This window comes from Gopherus evgoodei, chromosome 1 (assembly GCF_007399415.2).
Source record: "Gopherus evgoodei ecotype Sinaloan lineage chromosome 1, rGopEvg1_v1.p, whole genome shotgun sequence".
Taxonomy (NCBI): domain Eukaryota; kingdom Metazoa; phylum Chordata; order Testudines; family Testudinidae; genus Gopherus; species Gopherus evgoodei.
This window is the reverse complement of record NC_044322.1, coordinates 30,370,039-30,387,998: the sequence shown is the minus strand read 5'-3', so window position 1 is coordinate 30,387,998 and position 17,960 is coordinate 30,370,039. Positions and strand designations below refer to the sequence as shown.

General features: G+C 42.0%; 1 pseudogene; it reads right to left on the bottom strand.

The window, feature by feature from the left end:
• Window positions 1–1,103: 1,103 nt before the first annotated feature.
• On the bottom strand, window positions 1,104–2,460 carry LOC115650780 (annotated as a pseudogene).
• Window positions 2,461–17,960: the final 15,500 nt, after the last annotated feature.

The following is a 17,960-nucleotide window of genomic DNA, read 5'->3' as shown; positions in this document are numbered from 1 at the left end:
AACAGAAATATCTCAGAACATCTTACCTCAGAATTTTTGCTTCTGTGTACACTGAGGAAAAAACACCAGTGTCAGAAATATATTGTGCAATACTTACAGACTGTAATTAGTTGAGTTTGCCCACCTTTGCTTCCAAGGCTAGCACCAATATTGTATGTGTGTGTAAGATTGGATGATGGGATACAATTAGTTTTGAAAAATGAAATGTGAAGGATTGTAGTCCAACACAACATAACTATTAACTTAAACCCTGACTGAAAAGAGGGACATTCTGCTGCAAAACCACCCCTCCACCCATAAACATACTTCCCTTTAACTTTTTAATACATCATACAAAAAATCTTGTTGAACTCTTACCAGCTGAATTTCAAACTATCAGTCACAGAGCAAACTTTGTCAAACATTTCCCAGCTCCGCTGATCTAAAAACACGTTAGATCTATGTCATCTAAAATTGTAGCTTTAACTATAGTAGTAGAATTTCATTCTGCCTGTTAATTAGTCCATAAACTCTTATATCCCATAGTACATTTCTCCTGATAAAACGTTCATCCTGGGGGATTTTGACATTCATGTTAATACATCTGATGGATTGTGCATAACTGCTACTTTGATCTTTTAAATTTTACTTAAAAAGTACCATTTGGGAATGAACTGACTAATTTTTAATCATGAGACAGGGATATTAGACATGTTTCTAACACAAACAATTATATTGCCACTTGAATATTTTATACAGGTCATTATTAATGAGTAATAATGAGTGACACTTAAAAATAATTAGGACACAAGAGGAAATTAGTTTAGCATAGAAACTCAGCTGATGGCATATTTTCATTGTCGTTGTTTGTACCTTGACTGCAATAGGAATACTGCTTTCACTTTTTTTTCTGGTGCCATCTCTTTTATTACATGATTAAATCCAAATAAAAATAAAACCCAAAAGAGGGAGAAGAGACTCTGATTGGGGAGGGCAGCAGTGCATAACCCCATGGCAGGTGCCCTGCAGGGCTCACTCCACGGCAGGATTGGGGTGCCCTGCTCCATGACAGGTGATGCCACAGCAGTTTGTTCACAGTGATCCATGTCTTCTGGGCTCCTCCACTAGCTGGAATTCACCTGGTCTGCATTAGACAGCTCTGTGCGGGTGGGGACCTCGAGGCTAGTGGAGTCGCTTCTGGCTCTTAACAGCTTGTGGTTTGGTCAGGGTACTGTAAATGCCCAGGGACTGCGTGACCATGTTGGTGATGTCCCCGCTGTTGTATGGCAGTAGGACAGTGTTGGAGTGTGTGGCCAGCTTCGAGAAGGCACTCACATACTGCTCAGCCACAGCCAGAGATGCGGATGCGTTGCTGTTCTGTTGCATCAAAGCATCAGCCAGGAGCCAAATAGCTTCTGCTTTGGCCTTTGCCTTGACCAGCATGGCATTAGCCTCCCCAGCAGCTTCTTGATCTGTTCAGCCTTCTTGGCGGCCAGGATTTGGACCTGCTTCCAGCTCTCTGCCACGTTGATTTCAAATTCCCTGGTTCCCTTTGACTCTACACTGTCGTTCATTTCCATCTCTCTGCCTCCACCTGCATCTGCATTGACTTCTTCCCCTGGGGAGGCAGATGGATGTCCTAGATCTCATACCGCAGGCCTCAGATACCCAAATAGCCCTGAGACCTGGTTGATGGCATCCACAATGCTGGTGTTGAGGCACTCCCGTCCCGCTCCTAGAAGACTTTGTCCAGGGAGATTTTCCCCAACTCAGACCTCATGGTGTGGTCTGGGCCACCTGGGTCCCTGCATACTCATAGGATCATCAACTGGCTGGTATTTAACCAGCCTGGCCATTTTTTTATGGATTTGCCAGTTGCCAGAAAAATAATTTAATCTGCTGGGATTTTTTTACATGGGTCTAAAGATTTGCATTATTATCACAATACACTGGGATATCTAATGTTAAAAGTTTCTGTGTCCATCTAAAGGTGCTGCAGTGTTCCCACTTCCACAGTTTAAGTAAGAAAATGATGTTATCAATTTTAACTATATGTGTTCTCTCTCTAGATAGTATAGGTGACAGCTGAAGGGAGGGAGGATTGTGGAGTTGCCTTGTGGTTGGGGTTGTGATGGGCTTGCTTTGTGGGGTGATGGTTGCTTTTTTTTGCTTTTCAAAGAAGGTAGCCCTACATGCTCAGAGTCCTCTATCCCATTACCGACCTTTATAGGGGTCCATAATCTGGAGGCACAGGACACCATCCATCTGCAGGGTGACATTATCCAGCGTGATGGCTAACTGCTCCGGAAAATGACAATATCCCGTAATTTAGGCTCTGCATGTGCTGAATCTGAGCCAGCAGTGGGATGAGGAAATTCAACCAGGCTCCAAGATGCAGTGAAATCTGCTCATTTGCTCCACCACCTAGACCTCCTGCTGGGGCATGAAGAGCATGACTGTGTTCATGGGCAGGCTGGAGGGGCATCTCTGTGGGGCAGGGGCCAACCATGCCCAAGGCCCTAGACACCGGGAGCTCTGCAGCAGGATGTCATTCAGGTATTTTTAAGTTTACATAAGAACCCACTCACTGGGTTTTTATCACAATTAAACAAAGTCTGTCTAAAATAATAGTAAATACCAGCTCTTCCTATTCAATTTTGCATCACTCCTAAGTTGAAAATATGTAAAAAGGTACAAAAAAATTAAATGAGTAATTGATAAGCTTTTCTTATCTGATAATAATAATAAAGTACAACACAAACTCCTCTCTACAATATTTCACGTGTTACATTTTCTCTCCAACATGTCTAGAGATGTTGGTGCCTTGATTACTTCCCTGGGTACATTATTCAATTGCCAGATTGATCTCATAGTTAGGAATATTTTGCTAATGCCTGATTTTACTTTTTCCATTTTCTAAGTTCATGTTTTTAGTCTGCATCTTACAGCTTTTGTTCCACCCCGCATGTTCCACCTCTCAAATATTTGTTTTATCCATCTGCCATATGCAACTCAGTCTAGCCAGGACATGATTCAGTAAAGGGTGGTAGTACATTTAGAGAATGTCTGCATTTTCTTCCTGCTGTCCTGTGGTGGTGGGGGTTTTTTTGTTTGTTTGTTTGTGCTGCACCCTTAGCTTTATTTTAACTCAATTTTGTAATTAATTCCATTTAACCAAAGATATTTTAATATACAAGTGATCAGAGCTCAGTCTTGCTCTATTGCAAGTCAATGTAAGCTTTGCCATTGATTTGGAGTGAAGCAGAGACAGGGTTTTATGTAAAATATGTCAATTTATAATTGTTCATGCAGAAATAACATCTGAATGTAAAAGTTTTGTTTTGTTTTCTGTTTTGATTTCGTTTGGTTGTTTTTTGGTTTGATTTTGTATGTTTTGCAAGACAATGTGTACAAATTGTTTAAAAATATTCTTTAAAGTATTGACCTTTTCTCCATCAGTCACCAATGACTCTTTCCACTCTATGACACTAGTTTTCCACCAGTGTAATTCTATGGAAATCAGTTGGTGTTCTAAAAATAAATACATGAATAAAAGAGAGTGAATCAGGCCCAATGTGCATGGGGGGAAGGAGGGGAGAGAAAAGAACGAAAAACCCAAGTGTTTTTCCTAACCAGTTATGTCACTGATTTAACAGTAGAACATTTTTTTTTTTAGTTCTGGAGATGGTTATTTTAAGGAAGTAGCTCCCCTGTGATACATTGCTTACAGAATGAATAGCTTGCTGGTCCAAAATCTGTGCTCCAGTGAGGTGTCTTAGTGCTGTGCTGCCTGCTTAAAAGAATATCAAAGCTGGCATAACTGGCCATTGAAGGAACACTCCAGTGGCTTAGACACAGCGAAGGGGCTTGTGTGCCAGCTCATTCATTGCTGCTGGGGTACAGCAGTCCACCATCAGGGGAGTGCAAAGGTAATCTTTACCTCTTCAACCTCTTCCCCCTGTGAATGGAAATGTGCACTCCTCAGAACAGGTGAGGAGCTAACCCTGAACAGGATGAATATTATAAAATTGATTATTAAAGCTTAACAATATATAATGGCTTTACAAATAGATTTAGGCAGTAGAGGAGAATGCTTTATTAAAGCTCAGATTAGGATAATGCTCAACAAATATATGTGATCTCAATAGATAAAAGGGGCAAAACTGATAAAATTGGAACAGTTAAATGGGCAGTAACATGCCACGGTAACAGTTCAAAACAAAAATATCATAGAATACATGACTGAACTTTTTAATTTTATTTGTCTACATATGTATGTTCACTCTTGGTAAGTAATTCTCTTTCTGACATAATGGATTCCAGCTGAGTATAGAAATTACATAGATACAAAATATTTATGCGCTAGTAGTGTCCTACTATCTGATCATGGGCTTCGAATAACAATTTTTTTCCTGGGTTACTATCATTGGAAAGTCCCTGTGACTTAGAGCGATGTGCTTAAAATTCTGTTCACTCTTCCTTTTTTCTCCTTGATTGTTAACTTCACACAGCAGCAGTGGAAGCTCAGAAAATGTGTTACAAAACAGTCTCCACATTTTTTTACCTTTCTTTTTTTTTTTTTTTTACTCTTTTGCACTTTACTTGATAACTATCACTTCCTAATGAATTCTCATCTGCGTGCATACAAATACGATTATATAAAATGTTAAAAGTAATTACCAAAAATTACATTTATTACATTCTCTGGATCCTTCAATAAATTTACAGTATAGGGGGAATTGGTAACTTAGGGTTTGTCTATACTACAGCGGCTAGTCAATTTAAGCTACGCAATTTGAGTTACGTTAGTAGCATAATTCAAGTTGATGTAGCTTACCATCTGATTTATGTAGTGTAGTTATAGCCGTGTTTGTCCCAGGATAGTAGAGAGACAAGGTGGGTGAGGTAATATCTTTTATTGGACCAACTTCTCTTGGTGAGAGAGACAAGCTTTCGAGCTACAAAGAGCTCTTCTTCAGGTCTGGGAAAGGTACTCTGAGCATCAAAGCTAAATACAAGGTGGAATAGACTATTTAGCATAAATAATTAGCACAAATTCTAAGGGACGATTCATGATAGAGTGCTCTCCCATTGAGTGAGCATGTCTTCACTAGACCATTTAATATAGACCATCCAACATCTACTTAGAGGGAGGGATAGCTCAGTGGTTTGAGCATTGGCCTGCTAAATTCAGGGTTGTGAATTCAATCATTGAGGGAGGCACTTAGGGATCTGCAGTAAAATCAGTACTTGGTCCTGCTAGTGAAGGCAGGGGGCTAGACTCAATGACCTTTCAGGGTCCCTTTTGGTTCTATGAGATAGGTATAATGAAATGTGCTCATGTTTCCAGCCCTGTTCTTTATAGATGTCCATAAAATAAAAGCAGCACCAAAGATATCACAGTTGGCATTATTTGGCATCTTTACTGGTGATCTGAATAGAGAGCATAGGGAATACATTGCTAGAAGTCATGATAGGGTTGGTTGAGGTACATTGCAAGTGAGGACTGGAGTTAATTAACATATCAATGTGGGGAAGCATACTCTGCTCCTACCTGTGATGTACCTGTCCTGTAGATTAACAGAGTTTCTGTGGCTGTGACTCTGACATATAATGTTTCTTTTATACATTCTCTGTTTGTGGTCTCACAAAGTTGTGTTATCTCCTCGTCCGACTCCTGGCACTGGCCAAGATAGCCATACATCAGTCCAGAAGGAGAAGGCTTGACAGGGAGGTTATCTGAGATTGTGGGGTTTTACTTTTGGTTCCTACTTGCCTCAAGTCTCTAGGCAGAGTTCCTCTGAGTGCTGTCCACTAACTCCTTGGGCTCCTTTTTGGAGCAGTGGATGTGTCCAGGATTCTCTACTCAGTGGCCCAGTGTAGTACCCTCACATGGAACTTTTGACCCCTGATTCCTTTCTTGTTTTTATTATCTGTCTTCCCAGGGAACCTGTTGTTTCTGAGCTCTGTGGCCCCACCCTCAACTGAGGACACTGGCCTTTTGTCCTAGGTGAGCTTAGACTCACCTTCTCAGAATGCAAATAAACTGACACTGTTCACGAGCACCACCTTTAATTAAACTTTTCACAGCATCAATCAGTACATAATAAAATGACTCACTGAGCTTTCTGAAGATGCTATAGAGCTCCATTAGCCCCTCAGTTGTTTCAAAGTACAGTTTTAGTGTACCTTTCTTATTTCTAAAGACATCCATGGATGTACTCCAGCCAACCCCATGGACCTTGCTCATCCTCTTCTGTACTCATAAATAATCTGTAGTTTGAATAGGAGACCTCTCTGAGGCACCGAGAAGCCAAGGGCCAGATTTTTAAAGGTACTTAGGTGTCTAAAGATGCAGAAAGACACCTAGTGAGATTTTCAAAAGCACCTGCATCTTTAGGCACCTAAATACCTTTAAAAATCTGGCTCTTCGTGATTTATCCAAGTCACACAGGACTTCTGTGGCTGAGTAGAGATTTTGCCTCACTGACTTTCCAAGACTGATTCTGCTCTAATTTAAACCAATGTAAATCTGGAATTAATTGAATTAAGTGATGTAAATGAGAGGAGATGAAGGCTCTCTGGGCTATGTTCCTGATCCGAGCCCTTTAGGCTGCATAAGTGGTGTACAGGGGCCCTACCAGAGTACAATTCCATTAACACAGGCCTTTCAGCAGATGCTGCAGAGAATCTAGCCCTCTGTCTTTCTACCCTTGCCTATACCCTATACCGCCTCATTTCTCTTTCTCCATTTTTACTCTCATGGCTGCACTCTTCTGCAATTTGTTTTGTGTATATTTCGCTATGTAAAAGAAGTGCACCTTTTATGTAGCTGGGCATGGGACTCTATCGTTAGGCATGAAACTGCTTGAAATTGACTGTAGAAGGAAGCAACATGGTGTGCAGGCCACAAGATTACATTTGCTTATGATTGTAAGGCAGGTGTACAATATTTGTTAAATGAAACCATTGGGCTAAAATTTGCTGTCAGTGCCATATGCAAACAATGAGAGGAAGGATGGTTTTGTGCCTAAAACTCAGGCAATCTGGGTTCAATTCCTGGCTCTGTTCTTAGCCTAGTCACTTAATCTCCATATGCCTTGCTTCCCAATCTGTAAAATGGAGAACACACTTCCCTTTGTCTATCTCAGATATTTGTATTGTTAACTCTTTGCCGGGGGGAGGTGGGGGTGGTAGAAGGACTACTCCTTTGTATGTATATGTACAATAGTGCCCTGATGTCATGAATAATGAATAACAAGCAGATCCAGATTCATTTTTTGTGGGCTCCAGTGCCCAGACCGTGGCTCTGCCCCCTGCTCTGCCCACAATTCCCCTGAGGCCCCACCCTTGTTTGACCTCTTCCCCCCAAGGCCCCGCCTGCACTCTGGCCTGAGGCCTCACCCCTGCTTGGTCTCCCCCCCCACCTCCCGAGAGATGACCTGCCCTCCTCCCTGAAGGCCTGCCCTACTAAGCCTCTTCCCCTCAAGGCCCAGACCACCGCTTGCATAGGAGGAGGAGACAGAGAAGAATGAGCAGGGGGCAATGGGGTGGAGAGGAGTGAACAGTGGGGAAAGCCTCAGGGGAAAGAGGTTGAACAGGGGCTGGGCCTCGGAATGGAGCATGGGGGAGCAGGGCTGTGGTCCGGATGCCAGATCCCCTTCTGAGTGTGAGCATGGCACCATTGTAAACCTGGTACTGATAACAAGACTGCACTGATGATGGCAGCAGTGCCGTGAGGTTGTGACTTTACAATAAGCTCTCTATAAAAACTGAAGTAAACTCTGTGCTCATCATATGATATTTTGTAAGAACTGCTAAAGAAAGAATAAAAAGAGGAAAAGAAATGCATTTAAGACATGAAGATCTGGAAAATCTAGTAGTTTTTCATAGTCACTGAATTCAATCTTCTGAAAAGTATTCTATTTTACTCATTAAAACTTCTATTAAGATTAATAACTTGGTACCTTAACTATACTGTCTAAATCTCCGTATTCTTGCAATCAGCATAGTTCAACCTCCTGAAGCTTACTCAAGGTACCTTTTTCTCTCCCCAATCAACTGCAAACAATATGTCTTGTAGAGAATCCGCTCCTTTGTGATTTAGGTTCGGATCATTGATCCCTGTGGTTATCGGCTACATTAAAGCTATTTCCTGACTCCAACATGACATTCTAGCCCCAGTTCCATCAACATCAGCTCAGATTCATGGAGTCTGTTGATCCAGGTTTCTTCGTAACCATTTTAAATCTAGTGAACAATGCAATGTCCAAAATACGTAATAATGATGCACAAATTGTCTTGTGCAATCTCTAGAAACAAATAGTGACAGCAATACACTGTGAAGTCCAAGTGAAATATCACTGCTTTGGAGCTTTTCATTTATGACTCTGCCTAACTATCATACTATGCAACAAAAATAATTAAGAATCCAGCAAACATAAATTAAATCATGTCATTACTACAGATTTTGACAAACATGAGGGTACATACCTTCCTCCCACAATAAATAGTGCTATATCTCTCAAAGAGAGGAGGGGATTAGGTCTACCCTCATTATCTTCCCTTAAGAGATTGCTAAGGGCTGAGAAGCAATGTCAAAACTTCTAAGGGCAGGTATTCACTACCACTGCCAGTCAATCTAAGCTACGCAATTTGAGTTATGTTAGTAGCATAAGTCAAGTTAACATAGCTTAGAACTACTTACTGTGGGATCCACACTATGCTATGTCAATGGGAGACGCTCTCCCATCTACTCCTCTTGCTCTTCTCGCTCCGTCTGAGTACCGGAGTCAACAGGAGAGCACTCTGCAGTCAATTTAGTGGGTCTTCACTGGACCCACTAAATTGACCCCAGTGCATTGATCGCTGCAGTGTCAATCCCCCAGTAAGTGTAGATGAGCCCTCAGTCACATTTATCCCTCTCTAGCTCCTTAAGATCCTCATTCAGCAAGGCACGTAAGTACCTTCCTAACTTTAAGCACAAGAGTTGGCTTATTGATTTCAGCAGGACTGCTCCTGTGCTTAAAGTTCAAGGTTTAACTACCTTGCTTCACCATGATTCAGGCATGCTGTATCTGAGTGCCACAGAACAGCTGTAAGATCCACACCTGGTTTAGTGGCACTACAGACTTCCTGCCACCTTTTGGTGGCTGCTGTGCATGCAACATAGGGGTAAAAGGGACTATGTCCAGGAGCAACTTTAATGTCCTTGATGTGATTAGACGTGGAGCAACCAGTCCACTGGTACAAGGGATTGGGCACTGGTTTGTCCCAGTTCTCCATTGCTGCGGTCTGGTACCTGACAACTCCTCACCTGTCCAGGAGATTTTAAAAATTGTGTTTCTTATTAAATTAATAATGATCATGCACTGCATATAATTCATAGTGCCATTAGCATTAATATATATTTGATACCAAGAGGTTGATATAATTATTTTTGTAATTTGTAAGAACATTGTTATAACGCTTTCAGTGGCCTGAGACGGACTCTACTACCCTTTCCACTCCTGTTTGTGATGTATTGAAGACTGTACTGAAATTGTGATCTAGAACTAGATAAGTTCATGGAGGATAGGTCCATCAATGGCTTTTAGTCAGGATGGGCAGGAATGATGTCCCTAACTTCTTTTTGACAGAAGCTGGGAATGGGTGACAGGGAATGGATCACTTGATGATTGCCTGTTCTGTTCATTCCTCCTGGGGTACCTGGCATTGGCCACTGTCGGAAGACAAGATGCTGGGCTAGATGGATCTTTGGTCTGACTCAGTATGGGCATTCTTCTGTTCTTATCTATCACTTTACATTCTCTGGGGTTTTCCTGATTATGCTTGCAGGCTAGGGGCTCTGTAGGGAAGTATGCAATCAGGGCCTGGCAGAGTCAGTTTGTAGACAGACAGCCTAGAGTAAGTTGGGATGAGTTGTGCCTCTCTGTGTTTAGTACTTAGTATTAGTACCTGCTTTGTCTCTCTCTGTTTTGGGGTTCTTGTGTGTTATTGTTCTGAATGCTACGAAAGAAAGTGTAACACTGCAACCTCTCAGGAAAAGTATTTATATTTTTGTCTAACTTCTCTGTGTGTATGCCGTGAACATAGCATTGTTCAAGAGTGACCAAAGTGGAACTTGGTTATTCCTACCCTTCTTCTCCCTCCGGCACATCTTCCTGCTCCTATCCAGCTGGAGACTTCAGCTCCATATTCTGTAAGGAAAACAATTACCAGATAAATGTGCATGAGATTGAAAACATGTAATGAGCAGCAAGATGAGCATGGGATAAATCCAACTCATGTTTAAAGGAACGGGAATCCACATGGTCAAATCTGTGTTAGGATCTCAACTGTTGAGATTTCAGTAGAGGAGCTAAAGAACTGAAATACCAGGAAATACACAAGACACCATAAAATTTAATGTATGGTACTACTACATGAAAAGAAATACAGAAAGTACAAAAAGAAAGGCTTGGAGAAAAGGGACTGGGATTTGGACTCTCTTGGGTTTTATCCTGGCACTACTATTGACACACTGAGCTCAGCAAGTCACATCATATCTCCAAGCCACCATTTATCAGTTTGTAAAGTAAGTATAACAATACTTACCTTCCTCATAGGAATATTGAGAAGTTTGTAATTAATATTTGTGAAATGGTTTGAGGTCCTAGGAGAGACGATTTAAATAAAAATGATACAAAGATACATAGAGTAAGTGGCCTTGGTACTTACCTACATGTCTAACTTTACATAGATTACGCATATGCTTAAAGTTAGGCTTGTGCTTGTGCTTAAGTACTGTCCTGTATAAGTACCGCCAGTGGCACCCGCAGCCATACACGTCTTATGAACAGTGCATACCATTGGCAGTGACTAGAAGGAGAAGCGCTGACTGCACCACTGCCTGCTCAGATTTGGCACAGGGGGCATGGGGACAAACTGGGCAATAGGGCAGCCACCCACTGCTTCTCACCACTACTGTTGGGCTAGCTCCTGCACCAGGGCTCCCCCATGGGGGCATGCCTGGCCTTGCCCCACTTCCAGCAGTCCATGTACCTTCTGAGGGATGGAGATTGACACTACCTGGACGGGCTGGACGGGAAAGGCAGAGGCTGAGCATGGCATGGATTCAGTGGGCGAAGTGCTGGGGCCAGCAGCTGCAGCAGGGATGGCTCCACAGGGACTGATGATGAGTACCACAGCAAACATTTCAGACAGTGCCCCTTAATACCACTGTTATTCTTACTGAGTTCTGTACTGTCCATTTCAAAAAGCGTAATCATTCTAAATCATCACTTAATCATTTTGGGAGGAAAATACCTTACTCACTTGTCTTCTGGAGCACCAACTAGTCATAGATTTCTCACTTTGCCCTTGTTCCTCATTTTATCTGCTTTGTGTAGCAATGATGCCATTCTACCCTTAAACAGAGAAGAGATGTCAAGCCAGCAGAAGTATTTTCTAGGTCATTTGTTCAGCCTGCTACATTCTGAATCTTTCTTCAGAAAGTCAGCATTTTGTTGTTGGGTTGATATGGCAGATAATGATTCTTGAACTGAGTCAAGGCTTCTGTGAATCAAATCAATACTTTAGTAATCATGGATTAACATCTGGAAGGAAAGAGCTCCAACTAGTAGTGAATGTGATGATGGCAAACTCTGATGAAGTTCTGTCTTTCAGAACTGGATAAGGGACTTGGGGGAAAAAAATAACACTTATGTTGAAGTAGGTCATACTGCACTCATAATAATTGTAGACTTCAAAAGACTAGAAACTCTCTTTGGCTACCACCCAGAATTGAATCCCTGTGTAGGTCCTAGGATGACTAAATATGCACCATGCCCAAGACTTTCAAAGATGACTCATGAATTTGGTTGTCTCAATGCTTGGGTGCCCTACTTGATATTTTAAAGGGGCCTGATTCTTAGATTTGCTGAGCACCCAAATTCTGAAAATCTGGCCCCTTTAAAATGCTGTAAGTTAGGCATCCAAAAATCAAGACATAAAATCAATAGTCACTTCTGAAAGATTGCCAAACTCCATGATTAATGCTCCTCTGCCTGTACAGATGGGAAAATTTGAAGTTAAATCTTGTAGACTTTCCAATGCACAATGTCCCTTTCTCTATGTTTCTTCCCTTGAAAGGACAATATAGCTTATCCTTTAGAAGAAATTGTGTATGATGGTTGGAATGAAGTCCCATTTTTAGTATTTCTTAATTACTTTTGTTTTAAAGATGAAAACATGTCTGCAAATCTAACCCCCCCGGCCCAGCATAAGCAAGTTCATTATTTGCCCAATTCAGAAATGAACCAAATGTGAATCCTGTAACCATCAAGACAGGATAAGGGCATGTCTGTACTATACCAACAAAATGCTCTTACTGTGGATGCAGCTTATTTCCCCCCATGCTTAGCAAAACAAGCTATTCTGGTAAAGATGCAGTTTTTCAGGGTATAACTGGTTCTGTACTAGGGACAGCTATGTCGGTCCATGATCGCACCTCTTCGCACCCTGGACCGACATAGCTATGCTGTCAGATGTCTGTAGCATGGACATGACCTAAGTCATTTACCCAAGGTTACACAGCAAGTCAGTATCAGAATTAGGATTGGAACATACTCCTGGTCTCCTGACTTCTAGTCTGATTTTCAGACCACCAGACCCCAGTGCCTCCAGTGTAGCTCATATTATTTTGCTCCACATTTCCCAATCTATTAAAAGGTGGCAAAGATATTTATAGTTTCATACGAACACATTCTAGAAATTACCAGATGGGTGAATATCTTGGCTTCTCTAAGGCCCTTGATTTTGGGGGATAATTCTTCTTTCAGAAATGGTGTTTGGGGGATACTCGCCTACAGAGGGAAACTGCAAAGTTGAGATTGTTTTCCTTTTGGCTGCTTTGTTCCCTTTCTGGATGAGGTGGTCTGAAAGTATGTCTCTGTTCAAAAAATGGAACACGTTTTTCTTAAAAATCAAGAAAACACACTATCCTCTGATTTATGTGCACTGAGACAGCAGTGGGCTTCAGGAGCTGAAGCACTACATCCTTTGGAGCCTGCCTGAACCCTCATCTAGCAAGAGGAACTGCAACTCTGAATCAGACCAATGATCTACCTAATCCAGTATCCTACCTCTGACAGTGCTCAGTACCAACAGCTTGAAAGAAAGGTGCAAGAATATTGTGAACTATGGAATAACCTGCCCAAAGTAGTCCCTTCCTTACCCCATCATTCTGAGGTGAACCTATGTTCCAAAGCCTGACAGTCTATATTTCTTCCAAAACTCCTGTTTTTGTATTGAATCCCACAAAGTTCTTGGCCACCATATCTCATGGGAATTAGTTCCACAGGCTAGTTCATTTCCCTCTTTATTCTTTTAACTGCACTTCTATGGCTGATTATGTCTGTGGCCTTGGTTGCTCTGGTATCACCAGAAGTCCTGAGATTTTAGAGTCAGTACTGAGGACCTGAAAAATACTCCAACATATGAGACTAGGTAGCTATACCCTGGGGACAGAATAGATCATACATAGCAGCATTATGTTCACCTGTTGTGCATAATAATGCTGTTACCATGAGAGTAGAAGTCAAGTAATTTGTAATGTCACCTGAAGACTGGGATAGAATTTCAGCCTATAGTAGAGTTTTGCTATTTTCTCTGTCTTTCTTCTTTTGCTGACTTATCTGCTTTTGCTCTAATGCTGATGATCTGCCCTTTCTCTTTTCCCCTCCAGCTGTACTGCCTTTCTATTTATCCCTTGTCCTTTGGAACTCAATCTACCTAGTAGTGCTTAGATATCAGGTTTGTAGGTGCCTTTCAAATACTAGAGATTGTCAGGGTTTCAATCACACTTAGTAGTGAACAGGTCATCTTTTCCCTTGCACTTTGTTTTTAAAATGCTAAATCAAGGATTTATAAACCTGGTTTAATTAAGACTTGTTGTGAGTGGTTGTAGGACAAAGTGGCTAAATGGTGCACTGGTTAATTCGGATGGACTTCAGAGATTTGGCCCTCCATGACTCAAGCAGAAGATTAAAATCCACACTGGACCATTTGGCTTTAGGGCTAATAAATATCTGTTAAGGTGAATAAATAACACCAAACTGTCTCCTAAGCTTGCAGAGTAAGATAATGCTGTACAGTGCTATATAGGTGCTAAATATTCTGATACTACAGAAAGGATGGTTCAGTGGTTAGGGAAGTCACCTGTGATGTGGGAGACCTGCTTTGCCACCATTTTCCTTGGGGCAAGGTGTTTAGTCACCTTGTGCCTCAGGTCCCCCATCTGTAGAATAGAGATACTAGCACTTTCCTATTGCAGAGACATTGTGGAGATACACACATTAAAATATTGTGAGGTGCTCAGGTACTATGGTAATGGGATCTGTATTAGTACCTTAGAGAGATACATACTGTATTATATTATTACTAGAAATATTTGGTTTCTGATTATTTACTTCAATATTGATGACAGGGAGAAAGCACTGCTCATATTTGCAATGCACTTACCCATACATAGAACCCAATAATCTTTGCATAATGATTAAAAAGCAATATAATGGTAATCTTCAAATACAGCCAAATGGTGTTGTCTGTAGTACATTCGGTTAATAATCCTTATAGTGGATGGAGCCTCTATACATAAATTCTTCAGTACTTAAAATCCTAAAAACACTTCTGGACCCATACATCAAAATAATACTATTACAGAAATAATAATTGTGAACATCATGAAAGGTCAAAGAATAAAAGCATTAAGGTCATGCACTTAAGCAAATCATAGCATCATGGAATTGAAGGTCTGAAAGGAACCTTGAGAGGTCATCTAGTTCAGTCCCCTGCACTCATGGAAGGACTGAGTATTATCTAGACCATCCCTGACAGAAGTTTGTCTAACCTGCTCTTAAAAATCTCCAGTGATGAAGATTCCACAACCTCCCTAGGCAATTTGTTCCAGTGCTTAACTACCCTGACAGTTAGGAAGTTTATCCTAGTGCCCATCCCGAACTGCCCTTGCAGCAATTTAAACCCATCCTAAACTGCCCATTGCTTCCTGTCGTATCCTCAGAGGTTAAGGAAAATAATTTTTCTCCCTCATCCTTGTAACAACCTTTTATGTATTTGAAAACTGTTATCATGTCCCCTCTCAGTCTTCTCTTCTCCACAGGGCCGGCACGTGCTTGGAGGGGGGCACAATTTCAGGGGGATTCCTGCCAACTTTTTTTGCTTCAGCAGTTGCGCTCTTGGAGTTGTTCGTTTTTTGTTGGTTTTTTTTTTTTGGCTTGGGGCAGCAAAAAACCTAGAGCTGGCCCTGCTTCTCCAGACTAAACAAACCTCATTTTTTCATTCTTTCCTCATAGGTCATGATTTCTAGACCTTTATTTGTTTATACTCATCCTTTTGTAATTTGACCTAGTTTCCACTTTTTGTAGAACTCTTTTTTGAGTTTCAGATAATTGAAGATCTCCTGGTTAAGTCAGGATGGTCTCTGGCCATAGTTCTGGTCTTTCCTACGCAGTGGGATAGTTTGCTCTCGTGCCCATAATAATGTCTCTCTAAAAAATTGCCAATTGTTTTTCCTCTTAGACTTGCTTCTCATTGGCTCTTACCTATCAACTCCCTGAGTTTGCTAAAGTCTGCGTTCTTGAATTCCATTATCATTATTGTGCTGTTTTCCCTCCTACCACTCCTTAGAATCATGAACTTTACCATTTCATGATCACTTTCACCTAAGCTGCCTTACACTTTCAAATTCTCAATCAGTTCCTCCCTATGTGTCAAAATCAAATCTAGAACAGCCTCTCTCCTAGTAGTTTACTCCACCTTTTGAAATTAAAAAGAAGCCTCCAATATATTCCAAGAACGTGTTGGATAATCTGTGCCTTGCTATGTTATTTTCTCAGTAGATGTCTGGGTAATTGAAATCCCCCATTGCCACCAAGTCCTGTGCTTTGGATGATTTTGTTAGTTGTTTAAAAAAAAAGCCTCCTCCACCTCTTTTTCCTGGTTAGATGGTCTGTAGTAGACCCCTTACCATGACATCATTCATGTTTTTAACACCTTTTATCCTTACCCAGAAACTTTCAACAAGTCTGCCTCCTATTTCCATCTCAACCTTAGTCCAAGTGCATACATTTTTACTATATAAAAGGCAACACCTCCCTTTCCCCCTGCCTGTCTTTCCTGAGCAAGCGGAATCCTTCTATACTAATATTCCAGTCATGTGTATTATCCACTCATGCCAACTTCATAGTTGTGTTTTATTAACTAGCATTTCAAGTTCTTCTTGCTTATTCCCCATGCTTCTTGCATTAGTATACAGACATTTAAGATACTGATTTGATTTATCCCCTATGTTCTCTCGTCTCTCTGTTATCCCTGCTATAATGGCCCATGCTCCCCCTCAGATTCTGACCCTTCTCCCAAGTCTCCACGTTTTTGACTTGCCTGTGGGCTTTTTTCACCTGCCCCCATCGAACCCCATGAACCCCTCCTCACCACAATTGCCAACTTTCACATGGTAAATAAGCACCCTGACTTTCACAATAAGCCAAAAATCAAGCTAATTCCATTTCAAAACAGGCCAAAACAAGCCAATCCCTATGAACCCCAACGCTCTATGTGACTAGATTCCTCCCGGTGTGCAGTCTGGGACTGCAGTGGGCCCGCTGTGCACCCTGACTCTCTTTTCCCCCTTTTGTTCCTGCTTGCCTGTTGACCCTGCTTGCCAGGAGCTAATAAAAAAAAAAAAGAAGACGCTACAAGCCAAACACTAGCCAACAAGCAGCTCACAAGTCAGCTAAGCCAAAATCAAGCCCAATTTCTGCTTTTTTTCCCACGGGTTTGACATGTCTGCTCCTCACTATGTTAGTCGGTCTGTATCCAAATATGCTCTTCCCCTACCTTAATTGGTGGACCCCATCTCTGTTTAGCAGTCCTTCTTCTTGGAACAGCATCCCATGGTCAAGAAAGTAGAAGCCCTCCTGGCAACACCATCCTTGCTGCCAAGCATTCACCTCCAGGATGAATCTGTCTCTGCCTGGGCCCCTACCTTTGATCGGAAGGATCGAAGAGAACACCACTTCCACTCCAAACTCCTTCACCCTTCACTCCCAGAGCCCAGTAGTCATTTCTGATCTGCTCAGTGTCATAACTTGCAGTATCATTAGTGCCACATGATGAGTAGCATGGGGTAGTAGTCAGGGGCTGGATGATCCTTGATGGAGCATCTTGGATACAGGCCCCTGGCAGGCCTGGGATACCATGTCAGGGCAACAGATGAGTGTCTCCATACCCCTCAGAAGAGAGTCACTAACCACCACTACCCTATGTTTCCTCCTGGGAGTAGTGGCTGTGATCCTCCCAGTCTTGGGAGAGCATGGCTTATCTGCTGCCACCTTTCGGGGTGATTCCGCATCACTCATTACCAGGGCAGCATAATGGTTCTTCATCACTGTGGTGGGTGCGTTGCAAGTAGTGGTGGACCACTGCCTGCTGCCAAAAGTAATCAACATCCAGTGTCCTCCCTGTGCCATATCCTCCTCCCCTGTGGCATGACGGCAGTCCTTTACACCTGGATAGCTTCCTCAGCATTGGACGTTTCCATATGAATACTATCAATGAATTCCTTGTGGACACAGGTGTTCAGCCTAGACACCTCTTCATGTAGCTCTCTCACATGCTTTCTGAGAGATACCACCAGTGGACTCCTTTCACTCTGGACAGTCCCGCCCCCCACCCCACCTGGCTTTCTAAATGTGGGTAATGTGCTAATCCACACCAGGATCTGGGTAGAGGCATCCATGGTCATGTTCTCTGTCTGGATACAGGTGCCAGTGTAGGAGACAGGAGCAGTGTTGGCACTGGTGATGCAGCTTTACTAATGATAGTGATCCAGGGAACAAAGGCTCAGTCCCCAAACACTCAATCCCAACTGACCCTGACCCTTTAAATAACCTGAAAGAGAGAGAAAAACACGAACAGCCAAA